Source organism: Prionailurus bengalensis, chromosome F2, assembly GCF_016509475.1.
Source record: "Prionailurus bengalensis isolate Pbe53 chromosome F2, Fcat_Pben_1.1_paternal_pri, whole genome shotgun sequence".
NCBI classification, from domain to species: domain Eukaryota; kingdom Metazoa; phylum Chordata; class Mammalia; order Carnivora; family Felidae; genus Prionailurus; species Prionailurus bengalensis.
In genome coordinates, this window is record NC_057353.1 from 30,469,550 (window position 1) to 30,486,436 (window position 16,887).

The window sequence follows — 16,887 nt, forward strand, 5'->3', positions numbered from 1 at the left end:
CTGTACAATATCATGCCTGTAATTAACAGCACTATATTTACACTTTAAAAGTTTGTTAAATTTGTCACATTAAGTCCTTACTACAATGAAAAACAATTTGGGGCACCTGGATGGCTCAGTCAATTGGGTGTCTGACTCTTGATTTCTGCTCAGATCATGATCTCAGGGTCGTGAGATCAAGCTGCATGTTGGGTTTAGCACAGAGCATGGAGCCGGCTTGGGATTTTCTTTCTCTCTCTCTCTCTCTCTCTCTCTCTCTGCCCCTCCTCTGCTTATTCTCTCTCTCTGTCTCAAAATAAATAAACTTAAAAAGAACCTTGATGAGGTATTTTCCAGAAATTTTTTTCTTCAAAAATCCCTTGAAAGTGAAAATTCTTATTAAATAAAGAGCCTTTACAAAAATAATGAAAGAATGAGCAATAAATACATAAATAACAGAACTGATTAGGACACGAACCAACAAAAGAATACAAAATAAAAAAAAAAGAATGGGAGTTATTTAACCTCACAATTGATTAAAGAAAATAAAAATCTATGTATTTTGTATTTTAAAATTTGAAAAATGAAAGAAAAATGATAGCCAGTGTTGTCAATAGTTCAGGTAAATGGGACTTATGCATTATAGAGGAGGGTAAAAATAACACGACATATGTAGAATACATGTGTAGAATAATTTGGTAATTTGTATCAAAATACTTTAAATGAAAATATCTTTGATCTCTAATTTTGTCTCCTAAAATTGTCCCTAAGTAAATAATGATGGATGTGAATTAGAGCATTAATGTTTTATTGCAAACATAAAAAAAATATATGAACAACTGCATTTACAACGAAAGAATATTATTAAAGCACCTTAAATCTGTATGGTGGTAATATTTGTAGGCATTAATAACACATGGTGAAAGAATATATACTTCATGACAGACAATAATAATATTCAGGGTGATTAATATTATGTGAATGAGTAGTTTATAAAATATTAAGCATAGTGTGGGGCACCTGGGTGGCTCAGTCGGTTGAGTGTCCGACTTCAGCTCAGGTCATGATCTCACACTCCGTGAGTTCGAGCCCCGCGTCAGGCTCTGTGCTGTCAGCTCAGAGCCTGGAGCCTGTTTCAGATTCTGTGTCTCCCTCTCTCTGTCCCTCCCCTGCTCATGCTCTGTCTCTCTCTGTCTCAAAAATAAATTAATAAAAACATTAAAAAAATACTAAGCATAGTGTAATCCCAGTGGAAAAAAATCTTGGGAAATACATGCTGAAATATTAATATTTCTTATTTCTTACATATGGCATTATGAGTAATTTTTATTTCTTTTTTGTAGTGATTTTCTGTATTTTTCAAAGTTTCTTGATGATGGTTTTGTTTTTGTAATCAGAAGGAATCTACTCAAAGTCAATATTATAGACAAAAGTTGATAAAAACAAGAACTATCCTTTTGCTTCCATACACTTATGTGAGTGCATAGTTGTGCACACGTATACACACACACACACACACACACACACACACACCTCTCCCAGGGTACAGATGTCTTTGTTATGTAGTATCAGTTCTTTCAGCATTAACTGTGAAGTGATTGGCTTCCAGAACTACAGCATCTGTAGCAAATGTGGAATATTTGGACAATTTTTAGCTTGCATTCCCTATCCCCATGAGCCATAGAAGACATTTGGGACTACTTGGTGAAGAGAGATTTGGTCTGCTATGGGCAAATCTGTCATCTGAGGGTTTTTCTTAATACCCAGATCTGACCAGTATTCAGAATTCTATTGGCTTAAAGATTTGTTTTGCACACTGTCCCTTCAGTTACTCCCTGAGGAGTTCTCTATCGTCAATTGTATAAGATTTACTATTTCATGTAAGTCAAGAAGAAAGTATTGCTATGCTGTCTAATATTTACTTATTCTTCCTCTCGCCCGGTTCTTTTGTTTCTTCTTTCCTTTCTCCTTCCCTCTCTTTCCATTCTTTGGTTCTTTCCTTCCTTTTTCTCTCCCTTGCTCTCCACTCCTTCTCTCCCCAAGTATATGTGAAGTGTAACATTTAGTGTTGACCAGTGATAAAGCACACCTCTTAACGTGCCTTCAGTTAGCTCACCAACACTTGAGGGGATATAGAGAGTTTTGTGTTTCCAGAAATTTTATGAAATAATACCTTGCAAAGATTAAATTGAATAATTCTCACAGGATTTAGTGAGAAAGATAGTGAAAAGTTTAAATATTTTGAAAGAATCCTTAAATAGGAGCCAGGCAACTTACCTCATTATATGGCAACACTATTACTGTGGAGCAAAATCTCTGGGTGTGATGATCAATTTGGAAAACATATCCTAGCAAGTTGGAATCTCTTTTCTCCAATATCCTGCCATAGAGTGAATGTCTGTGTTCCCCTAAATTTGTATGTTGAAACCTAATCCCCAATGTGATGGTATTAGGAGGCAGGGCCTTTGGGAGGTGACTAGCCCTTATGAATAGGTGTTAATTTCCTTATAAAAGAGATTCTAGAGGGATTTCTCTCCCCTTCTGTCATGTGATGTTAAAGTAAAAAGATAGCCATATTTGAGGAGGTAGACTCTCACAAGACACCAAATCTACCAGTGCCTTGATCTTGGACTTCCCAGCCTCCAGAACTGTCAGAAATAAATTTCTGTTGTTTATAAGCTACCAGTCTGTATAGTGGTTTGTTATAGCAGCTCAAACGGACTAACATATACCCCCTGAAAATGTTTTCCATCATACTCTGACCCAGAATAAATATTTCTTCTTCCCAGTCACTATTAGGCATGTATAGGAGCATCTCTCAGCCCCAATTCTCAACAGCTGCAAATTGTTTTTTTCATTCTCACTATGTTCTCAAATGTCATCCTTCACAGAACATCCAGTTTTCCTAGGGTGGTTAGAGAAGTAGACTTGAACTTTGCCTTCTTTTTCTCTGCTCCCCACCATTAATCTCTTTTACCTACTTTTGATTTCTAAAGACTTGAGGTGTGTATATATCAGCTTGAGAGTTGGGATGAAAAAGGTGAAACAAGATTTTAATTTGTGTATGCGAATTTCCCCCTAGAGATTAAAAAAAAAAGAGTCAAGGCCATCCTACTGTTCAAAGTTCAGATAGTACATACACTCATGAATTAAAGATAACATAATGTTGGTAGACAGGATTCAGATAGAAGAATGTTCTGATTTATTAAACTTGTCTTTCTAAGTAAGATAAAGTAGTTGAGCTAATCGACAATATAAGTCTCTTCTTTCTGAGTCTCAGAAGGAAATAATTCTCTGTAAGAGCCTTAGGAGAGAGAGAACTATAAAAACAGGTTCCACTCTGATGGGCAGACACTGGGAGAGGGACTGTATAATTTTGTACATTGGCTGAGGCTAATTCAAATATTGTTAATTGTTCCTCTGCCTCTAGTCAAGGTGGTGCCCTGAGACTCAACACAATTCCACTGGGTCTTCACCCAGAATTGAGAGTGTTAGAAGTTGAACTGTTTCAGGAGAAACAATGATCTTTGCTTTAGCTGTGTACGGCATCCATCCCAGCATACTTTGGAGCCAGGGGTAGGAAAGTAGAAAAGGGGACAGGTGCTGGTATCACTTCTACGTATTACTTTTTGTCAATGCTTACTATAAATTAACTTTTGCTACCAAAGGGTGCTTTATTTAATTGTGCAGGTGGACCAGGGAGAGTTAACTTAATATGTAGAACAATGTTAATAGATTAAATTTCTTATGATTCCTATTTTGTCCTTCTGAGCCTTCCTTCACTCTCGTTCACCTAAGCATCCATGAAATCCAGGAAGAGATTTCATTCTGAAATTCAAAAAGAGGGTGTTTGCATCTATCCTTTGCCATATAAGCATTGCTATTGTTTGCTGAATTGTTTAAAGTTTACATCCCTTTGATCATGGGATAAATGTTGTTTGGCAAGCTAGATCACTGGGTTTTAGGGGAAGTTTTGGGAGGTGGAAGGAAAAAGGGAGAACTTCCTTTCCCAGTCTTGAATGCTTGTGGGAAGAGACGGATGAAAGAGACAAAGTAGCATGTGATGTAGTCAAATGCAGGGGTCTCTCTTTCTGTTCTTCAGAATTCAACCTAGAGTGGTAGTATGTCAGATAAATAAGAATATCACCAAGTACAGAGGGGGCAGGTGTTCTTCATGCCCTTGCTTGCAACTCTGGGATGAATTTAGATTTGCACTTGGCAGACTGACCCATGCCACATCACTGAAAACATAGGGAGACCCAAAAGCACTGGTCTAGCAGCATGGCTCTTCAGTCATGGCCATAGGATGGACTCTCTGTGCCAGGAAGGAGTAGGATCAAAGTCAGGCCTTAGAACTATCTTTAGTACCAGTAGGAGGTAAGATGAGGCCCTCAGGACCTGAACCGTGAGCAGAAACATGGGTCCAAGCAAAGAAGAGTGTACCAAAGTTTATAAGGGATCAGTTTTTGTATTGGAGACTAAAGGAGCTTTATAGCAGGTTGCCAAGGAATCTGCATTCCAGAATTGTAGACTGTCCTCCTCTACCTCTGGTCTGGGGCATGTGAACAATGCAAATGTCTTAAGGAGAGAAGCAGCTGGAGGAGTTTTTTGCAAGACTAAGCATTTTTATTTAAGAGACTGAATATATTTCAAAGGGCTATTTTTTGATAACAGACTAAACTTTAGGTTAGATTGGATATTTACTTACATAAACAATGGGGGACACTGGAGGAAGAATAGATAAGTTATAGACAGAATTAACAAACTGTGTACGTAAAAAGTTTGTTACATAACATACAAACTTTTAGTTCTTTAGGTTACAGTATGAATAAAAATTGACAACAGTTCTTTAGATGTAAATTCTTGAAGTTAGCCTGCAGATGTCATTCTGCAAGGTTGTCTACTTTCCCTTTCAATTTTCAAAAAGATTAAATTCTGATTAAAGGTGAGACGGTTCAAGCAATTAAACCGTCTTCTCCTTTGTTCTTCCACCTTGTTCCTCTGTCTTTTCCTCATACCTCAAACCGTCTTCCCCAACTGCCCCATGCGGCTTCTCCTTCTAATGCTTTCAGCACTAAGTTATGGGAAACCCAGGCTTTCAAGATCACAAATCTTGGCTTGACAAAATTCCATTTAATAAATGTCGTCTACCATAAACCTGCTATGCTCGTATCTTCTATCATTGTTAAAACTTGGGTGCAGGTGTTCACATCTGCCTTTCTGTATCTGAATCTGGGATTCACCTTAAAAAAAAAGCCTTTTTTAAGACAAGTTGTAAGAAATTGCCTATGCCTGTCTGAAGTTATAAAGAATCTCGTGATTGTATTTATTTTTAATTTATTATTATTATTGTTATTGTTATTATTTTTATCTGAGAGAGAGAGTGTGTGCATGATGTGGGGAGAAGATCTGGGTTGGGGGGAGAGAGAGAGAGAGAGAGAGAGAGAGAGAGAGAGAGAGAGAGAATCTTAAGCAGGCTCTGTGCTGAGTGTTAGCCTGACATGGGCCTCCATCCCACAACCCTGGAGGTATTACCTGAGCCAAAATCAAGAGCCGAACACTCAACCAACTGAGCCATCCAGGCGCCCCAAGACTCTCCTGATTTTGAAATTTATTTTAAAATTGTTAGGTGAATTCCTAGAAACTAAATTTCTGGATCAAAAGCACAGTGAAAGCATTGCTTTGGATACGTTTTATTTATTTGTACTTATTTATTCAATAAGTGTTATATGCAGGGGACTATGCTCAGGACAGGGATAGCGAGATAAAAGGCACAATTCTCATCCTCAAGGAGAGAATAATCTTGAATCAAATAATATGACAAGTAAAATACAGCATGAAAAATGATGAAATAGAAGTAAGAACAGGAACAACAGAAGCATAGAGAAGTTGAATCTAACTGGAAAGTCATAAGGAAGTGATTAGATTATGAATTAGTTAAAAAATGAAGATGAGCACGGAAAACCTTTCAAGTGGAGAGCATCATCTGCAAAGGCCAGGAAGAGTGGGCCCCATTGGGAGATTGTCTCTAGTCTGGTGTGGCTGGAGCATGGAGTCCTGAGGGAAAACAGTGAGGGAAGAAGGCAGAATTCAAGACGTCTGTAGTTAGTACTACTGGTAGCATGAGTTGAAGTTGTTTTTTTAATAAAGTAGTAATTAACCTGTTTGAAGGGAGAAAGGGAAAAGTTATAGAGGGAGAGACTGAGAATACTAGAAAACCATTAAATTATGTGATGGATTTTAGTATGTTTGCCATTCTGTTTCTGTCTCATCACCTCTTAAATTTTAAATATTTCCTTTTGAAAGTCCATGTAATAAATATTCATTCCTCTGGCTCACATTTAGGATGCAGCTTGCAAAAAGAAGTCTATGGTTCTCTGTTTCGTATCCCATCCCTTGTGGCTCCGCGTGTGAGGTGGTAATGCCAATTGCTGTGTTTCTTTCTGACCGGATGTTCTCTGTGTTCATATTGATCGTACAGGGACCCGATTGTGCTGATGTGAAGGTTGGGACTAGTGAAATTATTAGGTCTCTTTTTCACTAAAAATAGAGCACCCGCGGTCATCCCAAAGAGTAATTGGCTTGCAATAGCAACTTATTCATGTTATAGGCACTTCTTTCCAGTTTTGTCTAAAGAAATTGTGCTTCCTATGGCAAGTTCTGTATAAAATGCATTGCATTTCAGGTTAATGCTATTGATCATCAGGGAAGACAGAAAAATTGAGAGTGTGTGCCAAATAATCTTCCATAATAGTAGGCTCGCGTTCTCTTCATTTGACCTTTGATTGCCTAGAAGTTATGGGCTGTGGTACGCTGGAACAGTGTGCAACGCCCTGGATCTTCCAAGTCTTAGCATCTGCTTGAGGCTTAATGACTCACATCACTCTTGGCAACGGTGCTTTGGACTTACAGCAGCCGTGCGGGTTCATGTGGATGATGGAAACAGTTTTCTACCTCTGTGGTAGTAAATGGTCTTAAGTGAACTTTGTTCAAAGAACTTTTTCGTATAAAACCATTCATACTGTTTTTCGCCTTGTATACCATCTCCACTGCAAAAAATAGTATTGCCAGTTAGAGATATAAAATTACCTATCACACATGACTGGCATAACCTGTAACATTAAAATTGAAGAAAAAGAATTTTTTAAAAATCACTTTCTATCCTTGCTGTGTAGTTTTATTGTTTCCTCTGTTTTTGTGCTTGATACTCACTTTGGGGGATTTATATTACCCAGGTAATACGCTTTAGGAATTATTAAACTGCCTAATAGACTAAATGTCTTAGTGTCACTTTTGTATTTTTTGACTTTTAGGAATTTAGAATTCTAATGAGGGATTTCTGTCCTAATTTACCCTAAGAATAAGTAAAACGATTCAACTTTTGAATTTTAAAGAATACTTACTTAAGAAATGAAATATTGCAATAAGAATAAATCTTTAATTTTATGTTTTAAAACTAATTCTTTTGTGGGGTGCCTGTGTGGCTCAGCTGGTTAAGCATCCAACTTCGGCTCAGGTCATCGTGGTTTGTGAGTCCAAGCCCTGCATTGGGCTCTGGGCTGACAGCTCAGAGCCTGGAGCCTGCTTCAGCTTCAATGTCTCCCTCTCTCTGCCCCTCCCCTGCTCACACACTTTGTCTCCTTCAAATATAAACACTGAAAATTTTTTAAATTAATTTCTTTGTTAAATTCATGTATGTGTGCATACATATTTGTATATCTGTATTTAAAATAGGCTGTGATGGTTACATGCCTGAAATTTTACAGAAAGAATCAGGAGTTAGGAGGAAACACTTGAACCTATGGGAAATTTCACTTTGCGAAACTTTGATGAAACTAAGCAGACCATGAGCTCATTGAAAATGATAAGGTTAGAACTAAATTGCTCTAAAAGGATCATGTTAAAGATCTAGGAGCATTGCAGGGATATTGTTTAGACATGTTTCAAGAGCTGATTCTGATTACCTTCTTTATGAGGAAAATATTTAGTTTTCTGTACACTCTTCTCTTTTAAGATCTATTAAAATTAACATCAATTGGAAAACTTATTCTAATTATTGAGTGCCTCTCATATGCAAAGTACCATGGTAGATGTTCTGAGTAATATTTATTCTTTCATTTCACAGATATATATTGAGTATTTTCTGTTGTGAGTCACTGGAAGCTTTCTGTAGGGTAAAAACTAAATCCCTTCCATTTATTAGGAAGGAAAGCCATTCTGCCTATGGTAAACTGGGATGATTGATGGGGAAGTGAAATAAAACTGAGGCCAGGGAGACTGATTTGGCAGTTATTCAATAGCCAAAAAATGGACTACAAAGAACCTAGACCAAGGTAGTGGGAATGTGAATAAAAATAAAGAATGGACTGAGAAACATTTTTTTAAAGTTGACTAATTGAGTGTTTGTATGTGGGATAGGCAAAAGAAAGAAATGACAGACGATTCAAGAATTTTAGTTTGTTTAAAAAAAAAGGTGGGGGGTGCTGGGTGGTTCAGTCGGTTAAACGTCCAACTCTTGATTTCGGCTAAGGTCATGATCTCATTTTCATGAGTTTGAGTCCCACATTAGGTTCTGAGCTGACAGCGCAGAGCCTGCTTGGGAGTCTCTTTCCCTTTCTATCTGTGGCCCACCCCCACATGCTCTCTCCCTCTCTCTCTAAAAATAAATAAGTAAACTTAAAAAATTTTTTTAGTTTGTGTCATTAAACAAACAGTGAAACTGCTAGAATTGATAAAGCCAGAGGGGCAGTGGTCAGTAGAGAAAGACCAAGGCTTTGATTCTGAAAGAGTACTCAGATAATGGTAGAGATTTCCATCTGACGGTATTGATTACCATTTGGGGCTATACAGAGGAATGGGTAAAGTGATGCAATGGCCAGGGGATCATGTAGATGGATGGATGAAGATATAGGACAGGAAAACTGAAGCTTTCCTCTCACTGTGGAGATTGATATAAATGAGTCATGAGTTAAACATTCTGTATTCAAGAACTTCTATATCATAAGTGTCATTACATTGTGGTAAATATCTGGGACCATGGTGATGTGTTCAAGGTTTAGCACTTCACACACATAAATGTACATATACAAATAATCACATGGATTGGGCATGAGTGATGAACCTTTCATCTTAGTTTTCTATGATTTATTTTGGTACTTACTTATATCCTTGGACAAGTGTGATACAATTGCAGGGGTGAAGTGAAGGTTTATCCTACATAGGAGGCAAAGTTTGTACTTATCTCAGAGTTTAAATTGAGCACATCTCCTTTCTGAGCTCCTTGAGCTTACCAAGTGAAAATGGATCTATAAGAAAAAATGCAACTTTGTAATACGTTATTTATTTATTTATTTATTTATTTATTTATTTATTTATTTATTTTTGAGAGTGGAACAAATGGAATTGTCTAAGTAGAGACTAAGTACCTAGAGAGATTGGGAAAACTTGGAGGGAAAAGGATGGGGGAAATGTGTGCCTTTATATTAATTTATTCAGAGGTGGGAGATGGGTGCTTACCCAAGACATCATTGCTCAGTGCCATCTCAGCTGTGTTCATTTTGGTCACAGTCTCATCTAGGCTTAGCACATAGAGCCCCATCCTCATTCTGGTAGTGATCTTACTAGGTTCATCACATTCCATTGATTCCCTAAAGTGCCCTAATCTCCTCTTCAACAAGATCTAATGGTGATGATAAACTGCAGGTAAACAGTTGGAAAGGGAATTGGAAAATGGGGCAAAATGAAGAAGAGCAATCCATTGGGAACAAGGGTGAGATCTGGCAATGAAAATCTAGCAAAAGCAGAAGAGAAGAGAAGCTCTTGCAGCAAGCACCCAAAATATCTATCACTGGATAGCAGGGTCTTTAAATACTAACCTGGCACTTAGGAAAAATACCCTTATATTAGTAGGTGATTAGTGTATGGAGCAGATTACAGAGGAGGAATTTAGGAACAGTAGCTAAGCTAGAAAGACAGAGCCATACAAACTAGAATGTAAGAAATGGAGCCATACAAACTAGAATGATGCTTAGGAACAGGAAGAAACACAATTATCAGAACTGAGATCCTGCATTAAGGTTATTTTAAGAACAAGGATGATGCTTCTGACTCCCAGAAAATGAAGCTAGAGTTAGCTAAGGACTATTTCTCAGTAGAGGTTTTGGTTTCCGATATGGGAGTGAGGGGGGATATGGAAGCTGAGGACAGTGTGGATCTAATGTTAGCCTTTTTGCAAATTTTGAAGCAGCCATTAATTATAGACCCAATATCTCTGTCTCCTATATATGTGCATAAAATGCTACAGAAAATATTGGAAGTTTCAGAATGAGTTAATAAAGATGGAATGGAGGGAAATTCTAATCAAGGTTTAGGAAATTTCAGATAAATTTCTTCTGGCAGCCATATATGTGTAAGCCCTGTAACTCCAGAACTCCATTTCAGCTTTCCTTCTTTGTGAGGACACCACCCTTTCAGTAATAATGAAGACATTTCAATCATGGATATTTGTAGCTGAGTTTTCATTTTCTTTATATTTGTCTTCCCCTCATCGAGTCAAGCATGATATAAAATAGTCTGAGAGTAGAAATCTTGCGGCCAGCAAACAGCACAACCACTATCCACATAGAGGTTTGTGCCATCAGGATAACAATGCCCTCCCTGGCAGGTGAGAATCTGAGGAGTTAGCTGTTGAGTCACATCATAGGAATTTCATTTAGTCCCTGCCTAAAATCTGACCACTCCTGCTCTTTTGTAGCACACTACCATTTACAGAGGAATGGAAAGGTTCTTGGTGGCTGTGAACTTAACCTACTGTCAGAATAGGCTACTTTCACCACATATTCGTTTTGATTTTTAGAGAGTGCTTGGAGCCTGGCTACCAAGAGTTATTTCTGGTCAAGCCCAAGTAAGTGTTGTATGGGTTGAAAAGAGGGGAAATCTAGAGAAGACCAAAGTTGATTAGAATTACGCAGATTCTTTGCGTGACGTGGACATTTAAATGAGAACAGTTCGATGGACTGGTTTGAATCATTTGGTGAAAAATGTGAGTCCTATGAAAAAGAAACTGAGGAAAAGTGGCCCTTCTTCTAGTATGATTTGTCTCTAAGCCAAAAAACCCCCATCTTTCTAGTAACAAAACTCACTCTCTTATATTATATGTCTTATACTGGTATTGTACCTACTAAGTCAAATGGTAAGGACTTTGAAAGCAAAGGAAGAGTACCAATAACCAAATGGAATAATTATTAAAATTCGTTTTTAAATTTTCATACAGAAGAAAATTATTCTTTTGGTTTACAATTCTTTGAGTTTTGAAAAAATTACATCAAGATAGTAACAGTTCCCTCCCCAAACTCCTTCATGCTGCCCCTTTGTAGTCAAACTTACCCTCAACCAGGTAACAACTGATCTGCTTTTTAGCTTTCTATATAAATAGGCACTACGCTGTGTAACCTCTTTGAATCTGGCTTCTTTCACTTAGCATAATGCATTTGAAATTCATCCATATTGTCGAATGTATCAATAGCTTTTTCCTTTCTATTCCTGAGTAGTACTCCACTGTATGGAGTTTATTTATTCACAAGGTGGAGGACATTTGGATAGTGTGGTAGGCAGGATTTGGGGTCCCCTGGTCTTTGTTCCCTCATATTATGCTGGTAAATATGTTATATTACATGATAAAAGGGAATTATGTTTGTAGATGGAACCAGGACTGTAGATTGCAGATGGAATTAAGGTTGATAATTAGCTGACTTTGAAATAAGATTATCCCTGTGAGTCCAGTGTAATCACAGATCCTTAAAGGTTACTGAGGAAGGCAGAAGCGAGTCAAATAGATGCAGTGTGAGAAGAATTTGACTTGTTGTTGTTGGCTTTGAAGATAGAGGAAGGGAGATATGAGCTAAGGCATGGGATAGTCTCTAGAAGCTGGTAATGGCCCTCAGCTAATAACCAACAAAAACCAAGAATCTCAGTCCTACAACTGCAATGAATTGAATTCTTCCAACAACTTAAATGTATAAGGAAATATATTTCCCTCAGAACCTCCAGAAAGGAAGTTAGCTTTATCAACACCTTGATTTCAGCGTTGTGAGATTCTAAGCAGAAACTAAGCTGAATCTGCTTTACTTCTGACCTATGGAAACTGAGATAATAAATTTGTGTTGCTTAAACAGCTACTTTTGTTGTAATTAGTTATGACAATAATGGAAAATAATATAGGGAGTTTCTAGTTTGGGACAATTATGAAAAAAGATGTTATAAAACTTAAATGTATATGTTTTTATTTAAACCTGAGTGTTCATTTACCTTGGGAAAATACCTAGGAGTGTCACAATCAATTCTCATTATTTGTGGTAGTAATGTTCTCTATAAAGTCACCTTCAACATTGAATTAGCAAATAATGAGACATTGCTCCTAGGACAAATGCAGAGTTACGTTCCTGCAAGCCTCTGGCCATAATAACATTTTTGTCAACTGATCAATACATAACCTTGTTATATGTGTGTTAAAAACACCTTATTTAATATATACTGTTGATTCATTAACCTTGAACTCAGAGCCAACAGTATTGTAACTCATGGCTAAATGAAACTGATCTAACATATGTATTTTTTCTATAAGGCACATCATAGCCTTCTTGTGTGTTTGGAAATACTAAACAGCAACAAAGGATTACATACTTGGGTGCCATTTTAAACAAAATTAACAACAAAAAGCACAAAAATTAAAAAAAAAAGCGCCCACCGAAAAAAAAAAACCAATCAAACAAAAAACCACACAACTAAATAAACCAAGAAAAGAACATTTATTTACAATTATGAGAGTGAAAACAAGAATCCAGAGCACTGCCTTGTTCATTCTCAACTGGGAACATGAATGTTGAGTTAGTCAAATTTTTCATTGTTCTGCACATGCCATTGAATGACTGCAAAAGCCTCTCAAGTATTGATTTAGGGTTATAAATAAACTTCAGCAAGTGGTAAAGTTCACAAATACAGATGTGAATAATGAGGATTGATTGTATTATCAGAGCATGTGGTGAGTGTATGTTTACCTTTATAAGAAAATGCCAAACTATTTTCCGAAGTCACTGTACCATTTTGTACTCGCACTAGCAATGTATAAGAATTTTAGTTGCCCACTCCCTCACAGTAATTACTATATTGTCAGCTTTTCTGACGTTAGCTATTCCAAGAGATATGTAGTGGTATCTATATGTAGTGGTATCTCACTGAGATTGTAATTTACATTTCCATAATAACTGATGATTCTGAGCATCTTTTCATCTACTTATTTGGCATTCCTGTATCTTCTTTGGTGAAGATATTGTTGTTCAAATATTTTGCTCATTTATTAAAAATTGGGTTGTTTGAGGGGTGCATGCCTGGCTCACTCGATGGAGTGTGTAACTCTTGATCTTGGGGTTGTTGGTTCAAGCCCCATGTTTGGTGTAGAAGTTACTTAAAAAGTAAAATTAAAAAATCTCTTAAAAAATTGGGTTGTTTGATTTCCCATTATTGAATTTGAGAATTTTTCCTATATTCTGGATGTAAATCCTTTGTGATATGTGTGACTTGCAAATTTTTCTTCCTAGTTTATGGCTTGTCTCTTCACTCTCTTAAGAGTATGTTTGGCAGAGCAAATGTTTTAGGTTTTAACAAAGTCTAATTTATTAATGTTTTCTTTTATGGGTCATGCTTTTAGTGTTGGATCTAAAATCTTTTTGTCTAACATAAAATAATGCAGATTTTCTCTTATGCTTTCTTCTAGAAATTGAATAGTTTTACACTTTACATGTAGGTCTGTGATTCATTTTGAATTAATTTTTGTGAAGGGTATAAGATATAAATTGAAATGTAGATAGATAAAATATCCAGTTGTTTCAAAGGAATGCATTGAAAGACTATCATTTCTCAGTAGAATTGCTCTTACATCTTTGTAAAATATAAATTAAGCATGTATGTATTGATCTAATTTTGGACTTTATTCCATTGACCTGGGTGTCACTATTTTCTCCAGAACCACAGTATTTAATTAGTGTAGCTTTTTTTTTTCTTTGAGAGAGAAAGCATGAGCAGGGGAGGGGCAGAAAAAGAGGGGGACAGACACAGGATCTGAAGCAGGCTCTGCGCTGACAGCAGCGACCAATGTGGAGCTTAATGTCATGAACCATGAGATCATGACCTGAGCCAAAATCAAGAGTTGGACACTTAACCAACTGAACCACCCAGGAACCCCCTAGATGATCAGTCATGTTGAGCATCTTTTCATGTGTCTGTTAGCCATCTGTGTGTCTTCTGTGGAAAAAATGTTCATTTAGATTATCTTCCCATTTTTAAATCAGATTGTGGTTTTTTTTGGTGTTGAGTTATATAAGTTCTTTTTATATTTTAGATATTAGCTTGTCATCAGATGTATTATTTGCAAATATCTCCTATTCATTAGGTTGCCTTTTTGTTTTGTTGATTGTTTCTTTCGCTGTGCAAAGGCTTTTTATTTTGTTAGATTTTTGCTTTTGTCTCCTGTGCCCTAGGAGACATATTCAGAAAAATGTTGCCATAATCCATGTCAGAGAAATTACTGTCGTTTTCTCTTCTCGGATTTTCATGGTTTCGGGTTTCACACTTAGATATTTAATCCATCTTGAATTTGTTCTTGTGTGTGGTGTTGGAAAGTGGTCTACTTTCATTCTTTTACATGTAGCTGTCCAGTTTTCCAGCATCATATATTGAAGAGACTATCTTCAATAAATTGTATATTCTTGCCTCTTTTGTTGTAGGTTAGTTGACCAAGAGTGGTTTCTTTTGTGTTCCATTGCTTTATGTGTCTATTTTGGGGCCAGTACCATACTGTTTTGATTACCACTACTGCTTTGTAGTGTGTCTTGAAATCTTGAGTTGTGATACCTCCAGCTTTGTTCTTTCTCTTAATTAATTTAGGTTCCCTTTGATTTCTTTTATCAGTGCTTTGTGTTTTTAGCATGCATATCCTGAACATATTTTGCTAAATTTATAGGTATATATATTTCATTGTTTAGTGTTATTATAAATAATATTGCTTTTTAAACTTCAATTCTAATTTTTATTGCTAGCATATTGAAAAATGATTGAATTTTCATATTGACTCTGTAATTTGTGACTTAAAAAAATTTTTTTTAATGTTTATTTATTTTTGAGAGAGAGAGAGAGAGAGAGAAAGAGAGAGCGTGAGCAGGAAGCGGCAGAGAGAGAGGGAGACACAGAATCCAAAGCAGGCTCCAGGCTCTGAGCTGTCAGCACAGAGCCCGATGCGGGGCTTGAATCCACAAGTTGTGAAATCATGACCTGAGCCAAAGTCAGACTCTTAACTGCCTAGCCATCAAGGCGCCCCTGTAATTTGTGACTTTGGAACTCTCTTATAATTCTACCTGTTTTTAGATTCCATGAAGACTTTCTAAGTAGAAAATCATGCAGCTTGTAAATAGTGGTAGGATTATCTCTTCCATTCTCATCTGTATGCCTATTTCTTTTCACTCCTTATTGGTGTGATGCTGAATAGGATCAAGTGATCATCCTTGCTTTTCCACAGTTTGGGGGAAAATATTCAATTTTTTGCCATTAATTATGATGTTTGCTCTAAGTGTTTTAGAAAAAAATGCTATTTATTGGGGTTTTTTACTATGAATGGATATGGAGCTTTCTAAAATGCTTTTTCTGCATCTTTTTACAAGGTCATACGGTTTTTCTTTTTTAATATGTTTATATGATGAATTATACCGATTGATTTTTGAATGTTGCAGAACCATCTTGAATTTCCAGGATACAACCACTTCGTTCTAACATATCATCTTTTTATGTATTTCTGTGTTTAATTTGTTGTATTTTGTTGATAATTTTTGTGTCTACATTCGTGAGGATATTGGTCTGTAGTTTCTTTTCTAATAATGTTATTGTCTGCTTTTAGTATTGATGTAATGCTGATCTCACAAAATGAGATGGAAAGTGATCTGTATTCATTTTGGGGGGAAGATCTTGTGTATAATTGGTATTATTTCTTCCTTAAATGTTTGGAAGAACTCACTATGGAAACCATTTGGGCCTAGATTTGTCTTTGTTAAAATGTGAGAATAATGTTTAAAACATGTAACTGAGTACCTGTTATGTATCTGAAATATTGATTACTTTCTCACACACTTTCTCAATTTCAGTAAATACAACAAGTTTTAACCTAAGTTAGCATGAGGTATTTGATTCAAACTAGACACTACTTTGTTAGTATTCTTGATATTTCAGTGAGGATGCTGAAAACATCTGGTAGAAAAGTTAGATTTGTAGTTAAAGATGAGATAAGCTTATGACCTTAGATTAAGTCATATGACTCATTTTGAGTCCAGGTTTTCTTATCTCAAAAAAATGGGTATAGTGCATCATAAAAATTTTACATCAGCTAAAGTATTCTGAATTTATGACTAACTTATAAGTGACCTAATTGGTCAGATTTTAATGAAATATAAACACTTTCCATCCAGCTAAAAAAATATCAAAGTTTTAAGTTACGTAACTCTGAGAGAAGTAAATAGTTATTCATCAAAAATTGTGTTTGCTTTCTGGGTACATAGTAAAGATTTTATTTCTCAGCCTCCCTTGGAGATATTTGTGGCTTTGTGAATAAATCTGAGCCAGTGTAATGTGAGAGGAGATATTGAATGCCATTTCCAGTCCTGGTTCCTAAGGACCCCTTGTGCGCAGTCAGTGTTTCATTCCCCTTCAGGCTAGTGGGCATGGACACAGTCAGTGGTGACCTTAAAGATTGCAGAGCTGCTGGGGTGCCTGGGTGGCTCAGTCGGTTAACTGTCTGACTTTGGCTCAGGTCCTGATCTCACAGTTAGTGAGTTCGAGTCCTGCATCAGGCTCTGTGCTAACAGCTCG